The 10,777-nt window shown below is 52.9% G+C and overlaps 1 long non-coding RNA gene across 1 annotated transcript; it reads left to right on the top strand.

Moving 5' to 3' along the window:
* Positions 1 to 4,204: 4,204 nt before the first annotated feature.
* LOC130852495 (uncharacterized) lies at positions 4,205 to 9,255 on the top strand. The gene is made up of 3 exons (XR_009053366.1): positions 4,205 to 4,353; positions 7,276 to 7,824; positions 9,000 to 9,255. It is a non-coding gene; the product is annotated as an uncharacterized LOC130852495 (long non-coding RNA).
* The last annotated feature ends 1,522 nt before the right edge of the window (positions 9,256 to 10,777 follow it).

Below are 10,777 nucleotides of genomic sequence, written 5' to 3'. Positions count from 1 at the left end.
CCATTAACGAAAATGTCTGTTCCCTACGGATAGCAGTGAACTTCTACTAAGCCCCTTCCCCAGAATCACATCTGTACTGACCGCCCCTCTGCCCCTGCACCTCTTCAGAACTGTCCTCAGAGCTCTCTGAGACACTGTCTCCTGGGTTATAATCCTCAGGTTGGCTCAAATAAAATTTTCTATTTTTTTTCTTCGATTGACCATTGATTCTTTTTATTTTTTTTAATTTTTTGTCGATGAGGGCTAGAGGCAAAGAGGCAGAGAACACTCGCGGGAGGATGGGCGCTTGTCCTGGTTGAGCCTGTCGATGCCTGGCTCCGCGTGATCTTCAGTGTGTCTTCACCTCAGTTGCTACAAAAAGTGGCAGCTGCCTCTGTTATGGCCTGAACTGTGTTCTCCGAAATTCTTCTGTTGAAGCCCTAACCCCCAGGGTGACTGCCTTTGGAGATGAAGCCCTTAGGGTGATAATTCAGGTTGAATGAGGTCGTAGGGGTGACGGAGCCTTGTAAGGAGAAACACCGGGCATGCTCTCTGAATGCACGCAGAGAAGCAGCTGTGGAGGCAGACAGCGAGCAGGCACCCTCCGCAAGCCAGGAGCGGCGGTCTCACCTGTACCCACCCTCATGGCTCTGGATCTCGGACATCCAGCCTCCAGAGCCGTGAGTGCCCTGGTCCGTGGTAGCTTGACCTGGCCGCCTGAGCTGACTGAGATGGCCACCAGCTCTGTGGCCCTGCTGTTCAGCTTGGAGAGCCTCATCGCCTGCTAGGAGCTCAGCACGTTACAGTCACCATAGCAAGTGGGTAAGGTCATATGTGCCTGCACACGCAGTCACCATGGTGATTTGGAAACTGGAGGTGAACACACACATCACTACTTTCCCCACTCTCCTTCTCCACACATCCCTTCCCTCCCTGAAAAGCGTGCCTGGAAATTCCAGGAGCACATTCATAGCCTGGTTTCAGGAAGGTTTTGAATCCCGCGCGGGACCCTGCACTCCCAGGCGCGGCCACTGGGTGGCACCCCGCACGCGGCCCGGCGGCTCTCGGGAGACCGCCTGGACCCAGGCCAGCAAGGCTGCACCCAATTCTTCCTTGCAATCAAGTCAGTTTGAAAGATGGAGGCAGCACGAGTCATTTTTGCTTTAAACACGCCTTTACTGTTCTGCTAGAACTACATTTCGCTTTGATGGTTGAAAATTTAGTATCTGCATTGAGATGTGCTGTAGCTGTAAAACACTCACCAGTTTTGAAGACTTAACACCAAAAAAATGTGAACTAGTGTTAATACATTTGTATGTTGACTACACATTGAAAGGGTATTTGGTTACACTGTTACAGAAGATGTTGGCAGTTTCGCGGTTTCTTGTGACTCCTTCCATGAAGCTACGAGCACGTTTAAATTACACGTGCAGCCCACAGCGCACGTCTGTGGGAACTCAGGCCTGGGGCCCTGGGGTCTGTCTCCCTCCTTCCTGCTGACATGGGCCACAGCTGGAAGCACGTGAAGTCAGGGCTGCAAAGGGCCTTCTCCTGGTGCGGGGGGAGGAAACTGAGGCCCAGTGGGGCCAGGTGCCAGGCTCGGGGCAGGGGGTCAGGGTCAGACTTACCAGTTTTACAAGGCTCCTCTGGACCAAGGACTCATTTTGGGCGTCTGGTCATGGGCTGCGTCCTTCATCAATTCAACCAGCAGTGGCTGAACAGCAAGTGCCCTGGCCTGTGTGGGACCCGCACCGGGGATGAAGGACCCTGTGCTAGTGTGTAGACCCGGGGCGGGGCTGGGGGAGGGAAGGGCTGTGGGCAGCAGCAAAGGCCTGATCCCCAGGTGGGGACCCCAAACTTGGAGTGACACGTGAGCCTGGGGAATATACAAATACAGGTACCTGCTGCTGTGGGAGGGAGCCCTGCCTAGGGGATATATAAACACAGACATAGATATGGATACAGACATTGAGATAGATATAGAGATATAGGTACAGATACAGATATAGATATAGAGATGAATATTGATATCTACCTCTATACCTATATAGGTGTATCTCTATCTCTATGTCTGCATCTATGTCTGTATCTATATCTGTATCTGTATCTATATCTATATGTGTATCTATAGAGGGAGCGTGAGAGAGAGAACTCAGCCTGGAAACCAGTGAAATGGTAAAGTTGGTTCAGCAAGCAGTGGAGGACAGGGTTTTATGTCATGAGGCAGGACTGAAGTATCTTTTCAGTCAGAGGCAAAGGTGACCACTGTCCTGCAGGGAAATAGAACTGGCAACCTTTGGGGTCATCGTCTCTACCAAACAGAAACCATTTGCATCTCTACTGATTAAAAAAAACCCACAAGTTAACATGTAGAGTCCCAGAGTGTAAGAGTGAGTCAAGTTCAAGTGCAGCCCTGGAAGACTGAGGACCTCAGCTTGGCAAAAGGGCACACAGAGCACACAGGGCAGCATATCTTTTGGACGTCACACGGGAGCCTTGTCTGCGGCCACGTGTTACGGCAGCCACAGGACTCGAACATGATCACTCTGTGTTTGGGGTCTCAGCTGGGTGGGCGGGAACCGTGGGGGCTGGCCGGCCCTCCCTCTCCCCCTGGGGCTAGCTTGGGCTCCCTCCCAGCATGGCGGCCTCAGGTGGTCAGACTTCACCCAGGCGCTGGTCTCCGTGAGGGGGTCCCGTGTCACTGAAGGAGGCAGTTACCCAGCATCCCTCCCACCTGATACACAGGGGATGGGAAATAGCCCTTGCTTCTGTGGAAGGGGGTGAAGAGTCCCCCAGCATCCGTGTGGCCACTCTGCGGCTGCGGGTGGGCCCCTGGCAACCCCACCATGCCCTCCTGCAGTCTTCCAGCCCGCAGACCGGCCTTGACTCTCAAGCCACGGGCCAAGTTTTAAGAGCTCAGGGCCCTTTAAGGGCACAGATGCATGGAGCAAGCTCTAAGTCTAGAGGGAAGATTTGTAAATACATAACATTATCTTCTTCCAGGCTTTTTCTTTTAATATACAAATGTTATTAATTTCCGGAGAAGGGAAATGAGAGATGCTGCAGGGATACTGTGTCCACAGAACATCTTCAACAGTTCAACAAGGTGGCGGACCGTCAGGCGTCATAGCGGCGGGCTCTGAGCTGTGGGATGAAGGAGCAGGAGGCCACGCTCTCCATCCTCCTTCCCCCATCCTTCCTCCTCCCTGCTCCGGGTCCCCCCGCCAGAGCGGAGGAGGCCTTCGTAGCTCCACAGAATAATGAACTCAGAATTCCTGCCTCTTGTTAACCATAGCATCCCCGGCTCACAGGGAGCATTCTGAAGCATGACCAGAAGCAGTGAGACGTCACCTCAGCGCCCCAGGGAAGCCGCGTCTGTGCAGACCACGGCTGTCCACGGCCGCAGAGCCTGGGCTCCTTTTTCAGAATTAACTCCTGGCCACAGAGCTGAGCGTCCCCGTCCACGCAGCAGCTTTACAATTTAATAAGTGGCCAGCTGACCCGATCTGTCCCCAGCACGTGTGAGGAAGGTGGTGTAGACCCCTTGTAGGTTCTTAAAGGTGCAGAAGCCGAGCTTCAGAGAGGCCGGCTGCTCTGCCCGGTTTTCTCTGCTGGAAATGGCCTGGAAGGCCGTCTCCATCTGTCCTGGAGAAGCAAATACGACCCGGGGGCTGGAGTTCCCAGAGCCAAGCGGTTTGTCTTTGCTCCCCCGTCCGTCCTACGCTGTCCCGGGGGAGGGTGAAGCCAGCCGGGCGCCCCTTTCCCCCCGCGCGGCCAGCGGCACCGTGGACCAGGCGGCGCCCAGGAGGCTGCAACCCGAGCGCAGCAAGACGGCTGATGAGCCGTGAAGCCTGGCGGACAGCATGGAAACAGGCAGCACCTTGACCTACTCGGAAGACCAGGAGAGGCGTGCTGGGCCTCCCGAGATCACCGCACCCGTGGTCAACAGCACGACCCGCGGCACAGCCCAAGCAGTGCTGGGCAGGCGGGGGGTTCCCAAGCAGGGCAGTTTTGTGCCCCTGGGGACACCTTGGGTTGTCCCGACTGGAGGCGGGAGGACGCTGCTGGCACCTGGAGGGTGGAGGCCAGGGAGCTGCTGGGTCCCGAGACCGCCCAGCCTATGTCCTCTGTGCCGAGGCCAAGGGAGCCAGGCGCAGGTGCTCACCTGCTGTTAACAGCTAATCGCACACACCCCTGGGAGCAGACACTGCAGACAGATCTTAATTAACCTCCGGCCGCTCACTTAGTGAGTGTCTCAGTTACGGGAGAGAACCGGCAAGACGGGTTGGCAGGTCGGCACAGAAGTCACCGGAATCAAGCAGGCCATTTGTGCTGGTTGAATCACTGCAACACAAATGGGACGTGGCGGCTCAGGTGAGTGACGGCTCTCAGCCCGGACTGAAGGCCCCTTGGAAGGCTGTCCTGGGCCCTGAGGTGGCCAGACTTTTATCAATAACCTAGACAAAGATTTGCGAGGTTAATGAAATTGTCAAATTGAACAAAGCTTGGAGAGATGCCTAAAACAGAGAAAGGCCCCTAAGGTGGAAATTCTCAGGGCCAAATGCGAGGTTCTGTGTTTGGGTGCAGAACACTCCAGGTCTGCCTCCGCAAAGCCCCCGGGGTAGCTTTCCTGACTCCTCACCCATAACACGGCCGATTAGTGGAAAGGCACGTGGGGCCTGCAGACACGGCTGTGTGCACACGGCAGCACTACCTGACTCTGCCAGGTGCTTTATACCACAGGTCCCCTGCATGAGCTTCTCTGATCAAGCCTAAAACCAGTGGATGGGGGGGGCCAGAGGTATTATTAAACCCATTCTACAGATGGGGCTCAGAGAGGCCACACGACTTCCGAGTGATAGCAGAGCTGGGTTTGAAAACCAGGTGTTTTTTCCAAATCCTGCCTTCTTCTCGCTTTGGTGGGAACCCCAGAAGGGGTTGGACACGAGAGGCTGAGGGTAGAGGGAGCCGCCCCAGTGCCCCAGGCCGGCACCTGCATGGAATATGTGCCCTGTGGAGTTTAATACGAAGGAAAAATCCTCTAGGCGTCTAGACGAAAAGATAAGGGAAAGAAAATAGACTTCGTCCCTTCAACAGACCTCCCCACATCCCACACAGGCCGCCGTTCCCGCCATCGCCTGCTGGCCACAGAGCGGCTCTGGCTGCTGTAGGAGGCAACCCGCGAGGGGGTGAACACCATGAGGTGGGGGCTGTGGGGCTGCCGTGGGGGCTGGCTGCCTGATCAGGAAGCAAATCCACCTCGGTGGTTCCCGTCCAGAGAGTCACCCAAAATTCACCCAGGTATTTAGAGGAAAAAAATCAAAGTACAGGCAAAGGCATATACCCCCCCCCCAAAAAGGCTGAGGTCTCTGTCTTAATATGACAAGGTAGTTTTTCAGCCAAAACACATGCAATGGGGTAAAGCAAAGGCACTCTGTGACCCTCAGTGTTGTAATTTACAATAAAGATGTGACAGCTGTGAATATGAATACACTAAATATTGTAAAATTTTCAAAAAGCAGCAATTACAGAAGATACAGGAGAGCAGGCAGAAACACGTGATTTATAGGAGATTTTGTTTGTTCCGTCTGGTTGCATTCCGCTTTTCCTGCCTCCTCTGAGTTATTTGAATTTTTTGTAGGATTCCATTTCAAATGGTCTATCGTGTTTTGGGCTATATCTTTTTGCGTTATTCTATTAGCAGTTGCTCTAGGGATTACAATATGCTTCCCTAACATCTCACATCTGCTTACAGGTAATATTTAACTGCAGAAGCCTCACAACCCACTTTGTCCTCCCCTGCTACGTTTCGGTGGTCACGTGTCACATCTCCAGAGTTAGTAAACCCAGAAGATGTTATAATCTTGCTTTCAACAGTCACACACACTTAAAGAATTTCAGAGGAGGAAAAAGAGTCTCTCATAGTTTCCAAGGTTTTATCATTATTCACAAAAATTGGCAAAGTTACAAGCCACAATATACTTTCAATGAATTTCAAACAGGAGCAATAAGGTAGAAAATGTTTTTAATTATAGCTAAATAAAACTAGAGGTTGACAAAATCACAAAACCAAAAAAGGCCTTCACCTAGAAATTTTACAATTCCCTATGAATCAACTTTCGGGTCAGAGGGAAATACAAAGTGAAATTACAGAATTTCTGGGAACCGACAATGAAAATATTAGATGGAATTCATGGACTATAAATAAAGCACATTCATAGACTGAAATACGTGAGTCAGTAAAAAAGAAATTAAATGAGTTCATCATCGCACTCAAAAAGTTGGAAAAAGAGCGATACACTGAGGCAGGGGCTTCCCGGGGTCCAGTGCTCAAGGCTCCATGCTGCCACCGCAGGGGGCATGCGTTCTGTCCCCTGTCAGGCAACTAAGATCCTGCAAGCTGAGTGGTGTGGCCAAAACAAACAAACAAAACCCCAAAACAAAACAAAAAAAAACCCTGAAGCAAAGCAGAAAAAGGAGCAATAAGGATAAGAGGGGGAAAATGAGTTATAAAATACTGTGCTAGCTGAGTTTATGAATAAATTAAAAAGCTGCTTCATTCCGAATCAAAGAAAAAGGGAGAAGATTTAAAAGCACAAACTGAGAAAGGACAAAAGGGATGATGCCCTGGGCAGCGTGCTGAGTGCGCCCTCACCGTGCTGCACTGACTCTTACAGCAGTCCCGTACAGGGGCTGTGGCACTGCTACTGCTATTATGTTCACCTCCATTTGCAAGGCACACACCAGGCCGGGAGAGTCCTGTGACTCCGGCTCTGGGTGGAGCTGGAGACCCAGCCCGGCTGGCGCCGCGATGCCGTGAGACTCCTGAGGCTGGGCTCCCGCCCTAATGGTGCTGACGGGTCGGGTGCAGACCATTTCCACCTGGCGCCTCCCGCCTCGCGGTGAGATCAGTGCGGCACTTCCCGCTCGGCGACCGGGGCCGCTCTAATCTGAGGGTGTTTACAGCCTCAGGAGGAAGACAGCTGCTCATCTTCCACGGTTCCAAACACACAGCCTGTTTCCCCCTCCTGCAGGAAAGCTGTTTGCAAGAGAGAGGCCGAAAAGGAGGACAGGATAGATATCTAACATTCTTAGTCCATTTTTCACTTACCTGACAGAGCTAAAGAGGAAACCGTGGTCTAGAAAACACTGAATATGTGAACGCCCTTTGATCTTTGTTGCCAGTCACACGGTGAGAGTGTGGTAGTGTGTCAGCCAGACGGACAGCCCTCCACGCCCCTTCCACTCCGCTCAGGGTTGACAGTGATTCTAACTCAGTGCTCCTCTCGTGCTCAGGTCCTGCTCGCAGCTCCAGGACCACATCCCTTCCTGGGGGAGACCTCAGGAAGGAAGGAACAGACACAGAGAGATCATCATATGCCAACCCACCCATTTTACAGATGAGGAAGTGGAGGCCCCTTGCTCACAAGGACACACAGATTGCTGTTAGCTGGGTGGTGGCTCTTTTGTCCACACTTTTTCCCCAAATCACTAATCCAGGTTGTCTTCCCAGAGTGAACCCAGTCACCATTCCCTCCCATCATGTCAGGTAAAGTTGCCCAGAACATGCCAGTAAGACAGGCTCATCTCCTTTTGTGACATCTGGGGACCTGATCCGTTCCAGTTTTGCCAGTAGCAGGGAAATGGGCTCTAGACAGAAGCTGAAGTCACGTCTCTCCCCAAAGCCTGTTGCCATCCCCAGGTCATTCCCCAGCTCAGGCCCAGGAAGCCTTTGAGATTTCTCTCTCCCTTCTTGCAGAAGCTATTACAGGGAAAGGCTTTGACCTCAGCGCCTCACCTGTTGGGCCTCTTGCCTCTGTGAGCTGGGAAAGGACCCACCTCCAGGTAGGGCAGCGTGGGGCTGGGGGAGTTAGATGGGGGCTTCCCAGTCCTTATCCCTTGCTCCTGCCCTGGGAGGGGATTTCCACAAGCCAGTGGTTCTCAACCTGGGGACATTCCACAAACCTGGGGACATTTTTGGTTGTGACAACTGGAGGGCAGCTTGCTTCTGGCATACAGCAAGGAGAGCCCAGGGATGCTGTTAACATCCAGCCGTGCAAAGGTGGCCCCACAGCAGAGCCACCTGGTGCAAACTTTCGATAGTGCTGAGGACGGGACAGCGTGTCCTTGCCTCCCAGGCTCAGGTGGCACCTGGACTGATGAACAAACTTTCAAGAGAACAGCTGTGACCGTTTTCTCATCCACAAAGCACGAGATGATAACACCCGACCCAACAGGACGGTCGTGCGGGCGGAGGTTGCCGAAACCTGCCCTGAGACGGGCACCTCCGGGGCGCCACCCCCCGGGCCCTCCCCACAGCCTGGGAGAGAGAGCAGGCATCGCCGTGGACTTTGTCCCCGAGAGCTGCAACCAGGGCCTTCTCCCCTCCACAAGGGGTGATGACGCAGAGCTCCGTCGAGAGCTGGCGGCTCTGTCCGTGCTGCTCTGGGTGGTTTCCTTTCCTCTTGGCGGCCGCTGGCTTGGAGTGAGGGGGTCTCCGTGGTCACCCATGAATCCAGACTCCATTCAGGTGTGAGCCTCAGCCTCTCCTGGGGCACAGCTCTGCCTCATCCCAAAGGACATGACAGTGAAACAGGAGGAAACAGCCCTAGACATTTGGGCATAACTTTCCCTGCTCAGCTCTTCTGCTGCTGCTGGGGTTCATCTCCCTGTCAGGCCAATAAAATACAGGCTGCAGCACTGACATATATCCACCACCAAATGTAAAATAGGTGGCTAGTGGGAAGCTGCTGCGTAGCACAGGGAGATCAACTCGATGATGGGTGATGACTTATAGAGCTGGGACAGGGAGGGTAGGAAGGAGTCGTGGGAGGGAGGGGATATGGGGATACATATGTAAATATAGCTGATTCACGTTGTTGTACCGCAGAAACTGGCACAACAGTGTAAAGCAATTATACTCCAATAAAGAGCTAAAAAAAAAAAACACGGGCTGCAGACGTGAGATGTGGTCCCGGAGTCTGCACTTTTAACTAACACCATGCATTATTCTAAAGCAGAGGCTCCTGAAGCGCTTTTCAGAAGCTGCAGACTGGAGGTCGTGAAAGGGTGGACCCCCTCTCAGCCAGGTGGGGTCCTTGCCAGAAACTGAATCAGCCGGAACCTCGATCTCAGACCTGCAGTCTCCAGAACTGTGAGAAGATACATTTCTGTTGTTCCAGCCGCCCAGGCTGGGGTATTTTGTCACGTGGCCTGAGCGGAGACAGCTTCCATCTCACCTGGACTAAATCCGGAGGCTGTTCCGTGGCCGCCTCTTAGCTTCTGCCACGTCGCCTTCTTGGTGGTCCTCACGCAGACCAGCTCACTCCCGCCGCAGCCTCTTCCCACAACTGACCCCCAACACCGCTGGCAGACAGCCCCTCTCTGACACCGAGTTGAGAATCTTCCTCCTCGTCCTCTTGTGTTTTCCTCGACAGGCTTTACAACCACCTGAAGTCACACTGCAGGTTCACTTTGCTGCGCTCCTCCCCTGCAACCCCCAGAGGGATGCTCTGGGTGGACACTGCCCCCCCTTCCCGAGCCCCCGGTGCCAGGGACATAGTTGGAACTCAAAAGCACAGGTCAGGTAGGTCCCCCAAGAGCCAAGATACTGCCAGCAACGCAGAATTTATATAACACAAAGAAGAACGGCCACCAACACCTGTGACGGCCTTACTGTAGAAGGCGGCGCTCACAGCGCGGTCGGGCCCCGGGGGCTTCAAGGCCTCCTCGGGCCCTGTGAGGTCAAAGCCACTTCCAGGAAGCAAAGACGTAATTCGTCCTTTCCATCCTCGTTTGCCCTTGAGCATCCTGTGGGACGCCCCAGTGGTCGCATGACGTGTGACGCCCCAGCGGTCGCAACATAAGCCACACAGGACAAGGCAGACATTAAGGTGACTTGCGACAATCCAGAACAATGCTACGCATCCCGCTGAGTTTTTCTGTTTGGGAATATAACTCTTTCATTCGAATGTGTCCACATTAATTGCTTGATGGTCCATTTTTATTTTTAAATGGAGGCATGTACTTCAGTTTCTCCGTTTCAGCCTCTATTATGACAAATGTCAGCGGGTGTCACCCACGGCAACAGCAGCTCTCTGGGGTCCTCAGTGACGGTTACGAGTGTGCCAGGGTCCTGAGACCAAAAGTTTGATAAGCGCTGCCTAGGAATACCCTGCAGCAGTGACGAGACTCAGTAGATTGCTCTGTTTTATTCACCTGAAAGCTCTCCACGTCATCTTGTTACATAAAGAGACAAGCTATGGACCCACGGCTATAGCCTGAGCCCATTCATATACGAGTAATTTGTTTAGCTGTAATGATGCATGCAGGTATCATCACAGCAAAATGTCTGGTGGGGAAACTGGCCATCGTTCACAGTGGCCACTTCTGGGAGGAGAGCAGACAGAAGGTGCGGAAGAAAGACTTTTATTTTTTTCTGTATTTTATGAATTTTTGCACGATGGGACTTATTCGTTTATTACAGAGGCTTTTTATTTTATTTTTTTGTTTTTTATTTTATTTTTATTTATTTTTTATTTATTTATTGGCTGTGTTAGGTCTTCGTTGCTGGGCGTGGGCTTTCTCTAGTTGTGGTAAGCAGGGACTACTCTTTGTTGTGGTGTGAGGGCTCCTCATTGCGGTGGCTTCTCTTGTTGCGGAGCTCGGGCTCTAGGTGCGCCGGCTTCAGTAGTTGTGGTGTTAGTTGCTCCTCGGCATGTGGGATCTTCCCGGCCGGGGCTGGAACCCATGTCCCCTGCACTGGCAGATCCTTAACCACTGGGCCGCCAGGGAAGTC

The sequence above is a fragment of the Hippopotamus amphibius genome, chromosome 4, assembly GCF_030028045.1.
Source record: "Hippopotamus amphibius kiboko isolate mHipAmp2 chromosome 4, mHipAmp2.hap2, whole genome shotgun sequence".
Classification (NCBI taxonomy): Eukaryota; Metazoa; Chordata; class Mammalia; order Artiodactyla; family Hippopotamidae; genus Hippopotamus; species Hippopotamus amphibius.
This window is presented reverse-complemented; position numbering and strand designations above follow the sequence as displayed.